The sequence below is a fragment of the Rhipicephalus sanguineus genome, chromosome 1 (assembly GCF_013339695.2).
Source record: "Rhipicephalus sanguineus isolate Rsan-2018 chromosome 1, BIME_Rsan_1.4, whole genome shotgun sequence".
In the NCBI taxonomy this organism is placed as follows: domain Eukaryota; kingdom Metazoa; phylum Arthropoda; class Arachnida; order Ixodida; family Ixodidae; genus Rhipicephalus; species Rhipicephalus sanguineus.
In genome coordinates this window covers 298,127,354-298,131,206 of record NC_051176.1, presented here as the reverse complement: position 1 = coordinate 298,131,206, position 3,853 = coordinate 298,127,354, and positions in this window count along the sequence as shown.

Below are 3,853 nucleotides of genomic sequence, written 5' to 3'. Positions count from 1 at the left end.
ATTTATTATTGCGACAGCAATTATATGGACAGTCTCGACGGGTTTTTGCCATCGCCGTCGCCGTCATGTCCTTCCGGTATGAAGTCCAAATTGATAAGGTCCCCCCGCGCGTTGTACATTCTACCGCGGTAAAAGCGCGTGAGCGGGGGTGACGAACGCGGCCAAAGCAGAGTTCAAACGAGCCGGCCTATTTCCGTCGCTCGGTGGGTGCATGCGACAACATCAGCCCGCTCGGGAGGCCTGCCTGCCATCGAAGCAGACAGGAAACGCCCCGTCTTTAACGAGCCGCGAAGACGCGAGGGGGGGGGGGGGAGTCGCTACCAGGAGCAACTTTGAACTTTGAATCTAAGGGCGCGGTCGCGATCGCTGGCGCGCGCGCTATCTCGACAGCCATCACAGCGGGCGGCTCGTATACCCTTGTGCGTGCTGCGCTCTCAACGCGAAGTGACTATGCGGAGAGTATCTCACCCTGGAGCGGCCGTATTCTCTTACATCAGCGTTTTGTAGTTACGCGAGATCGGATAAAAAACAGTTAGCTGCCAGCCTCACTTCGTATAACACTACAATTTGTTGCTATCGCATTAATTGCTTCGCCCTTGCGGTGAAACTGTGACTTTTTATTTATTTATTTATTTATTTATTTATTTATTTATTTATTTATTTATTTATTACAGTAATGTGTAGCTTACTTTTGTGTCTGTCAGAGAGAATGGGCTACATACTTAGGCGTTTTAAAGAAACATGCTGTTGCCAACCATTGACCGGTCGTGACGCAACCGGCGCCCAATTAGCGACGGGTGAGGGGGCCCCAGAGGCAAACCCACTTGCTCGGCCCGACCGTGATGCGGTGAGCGCCCCCCCCCCCCCCCCGGGCGACGGCAGCGCGTAAGCAAGTTAACCCCGACCCACCACCCGCGGCGCAAGTCGCTGCTGCATCGCGTGCCGCCTTTCTGCCGGCGAGGTCGGTCGGCCGAGACAGGCCCGCGGCGAGGATGTGGCTGCGGCTGCTGAGCAGTAGCGCGCTTTCACCGAGTTCCTTTCGCAACCATGTCGTAGTGACAACCCACACGCTTTGAGACACAGCAAGCGGGTTAAAGAACCTTGTCTTGACAGACTACCGAGGGCCTTGCCGAAACGTTTGCTGTGGATCGAGGCCTCTTCCTTCGCTTGGCTACCGTTGAGAAATGCAATGCATGCATCCACAACATGCGCTTAATTACGTTACAGTTGCCGGTACATAACGTCTCTGTTAATCATAGTGGCTCCGGTGATTTCTCTTATACTACCGTAAAATCCTGAGCAAGTGTCCCCCTCCTTTTTGGGGGAGATGTGAAATATCCGCCAATGACCGATCAAGCGCTACCCCCTACCCTCCTGCCATTTTCACTGCTGCATTCACTGTTTTTATTCGCCCGACGAAGGCTAATAACGACAGTGAATGCATGCCTATTCCATAAATCATTTTATTGGAAGCACGCGCGGCTCTTCCACCGTCATCTTGAATTTTTATCGGTGATCGGGCAAGCGCCCCCCCCCCCCCCCCCCGCTCCAAATCTTGTCAGATTATCCTCTACCGTAGGGGGGTTGGGGGTGGCGCTGGCTCGGCGTTTCATAATAATATATAAAACGCTGGACACATTATGTGTCGAGGTGTCCGGCCGATTACAAAGATAACTTCCGACGAAGACCTTCGCGATTTTAGCCACAGGTCATCTTTCTCGTATATATATGAACTGTCCGATAATACTACAAGTACCCAACGCATGCAGCGCTGTACCTTTTCGTAAGCTGTCTATCTCAACTATGTGCATGACTTCAATATTTCCGGGCATATAGCGAAGCCGTAATCTCAGTGACATTGTCTCAAGCAGACCATAAAAAATGGCATAAGTTTAATCATAGGCGTGCGCACAAAAGGGGCAGGGGGGGGGCACCCCCCTTAATCAGATAGGGGGGGGGGGGCAAAGTCTGCCCCATATCGCTACTTAGTCCTTGTCGTCATCATCATCATCAACCGGAGTGCGCCCACTGCGGGGCAAAGGCCTCTCCCATGTCCCGCCAATCAACCCGGTCCTGTGCTTGCTAACTACTTAATATCATCTGCCCACCTAACTTTCTGCCTTCCCCTCGCGCGTTTGCCTTCTCTTGGAAACCAGTGTGTTACTCTTAATTGGCCACTGGTACGTTATCTTGTCTGCGCGCTACATGCCCTGCCAATGATCTTCTCGATTTCGACTAAGATGTCCTTAACTCAGTCGTACCTATTCCGCCATTGTTTAAAGGGCACCGCGATGGCCACGCAGGTTTTTGGCGATAATGGCGGTCCATCGTGGCTAACAGCGCGACTAACACGTACGAAGACGAGAATGAATCTGTATCAACTCGCCCAGTATTCCATCCTGCATAATGGCGGCGAAGGCCCCTCATGTTGGATTCCAAGACTACATTTTCATTTCATGTGAAGCCTGTTGTGTTTTGGGACTCGACCAACCGGGGAGGAGGGGGAGGGGGGGCTGCGATGAAACATTGTCCCCCCCTGATGGGGAGCCCTGTGCACGCCTATGAGCTTAATGGATACTCAATGGAACTCTCTCTTAAAAATAAGGCCGCTAAAAAGATTATTACGTTATCATTGAGAACATCGCATAGACAAGGGACGAACAATTAAGAGGAGACAAACATAGCACGGGATGGAAGACACACAAGTGGTCGCAAGGACGCGCGTGGCCCAGTGTTCAAGGCACTGGCTTTCGGACTGGGAGTACCCTGGTTCAAACACCAGTCCCGGAAGGAAAATTTATTTAGTTTTATCTTTATTTTGTTGGTGCGCACCAGCTCTGGATGAGGAGAGTTTTTTGGAACTCCACCAGCTACACAGGTCAGTCAATGCAGTGTGCGCCGGGAAACACCGGCGCACACTGCATGCTCCGCCCTTCCCCAGGTTTCACGTTAGTGGAGCTGAAACACCCTTCCCTAGATGCTTCACCCCTCCCAATAATTTCACATGAGCTATAAGGCCCCATTACAAATCTTGTTGCTAACACTAAGAAAAAATATTACCGTTGTCTAGCGGCTTTATATTTAACAATAGGTCTTTTTCGAAATAAACAAGGCATGGGCATGTGCATGAGCGGTTCGCCGCAAGACAAACAAAAATATTGATCGCGCGTTTCGACTGTATACAAAAAGAGCGGCCCGAGTAATGCTCTTTTAATGCACACTTGTTGTTCATAATGCCTTGTGGTCGTAATCTATCGCGCGGATTTAGTATTGTCATTCTGGTTTTCTTGAACGCTATCGTGTGCGCTCTTTGCTTTTGCATGCCACGGAGGCGTGCATTAACGCGCGCCGCGCGTTAATGGTAGAAGAGCCTAGGTAGAAGGGCCTAGGAGAAGAGTTGGTAGAAGAGCAGGTAGAAGAGTTGCGCGTCTGTCTTCCAAACGCCGCTTGCAACCATACATTGCGGAGAAGCTGACGCTCAGGCCAATTTTTGTATTTTTCGACGCAACCGCTGCAGCGAACTGAATTACCAGTTGTCATCGATAGACGTTGTTTATCGCCGGTCTACGACACGCCAGACATGTTCATCGGCGACACGGTAGGCATGTCACCTGCAAAAACGGAGTGCGACTTCACCACATAGCTGTGGTTGATAGCCAGACCTAGGCGCAACTCTGCTACCTAAAGGTAGCATATACAGTAACTCTAGATCTACCGAACAAAGAGCTCCATCTGCTGTAACACTCCGTAACTCTTAGCTCCGTGTTCGCAGCGCACGCTGACCGAAGAAAGCAAAAGAAAAATAAAGGGGGGGGGGAGATAATGGAGTGTAAAGCGAAGGGCAGACGCGGCG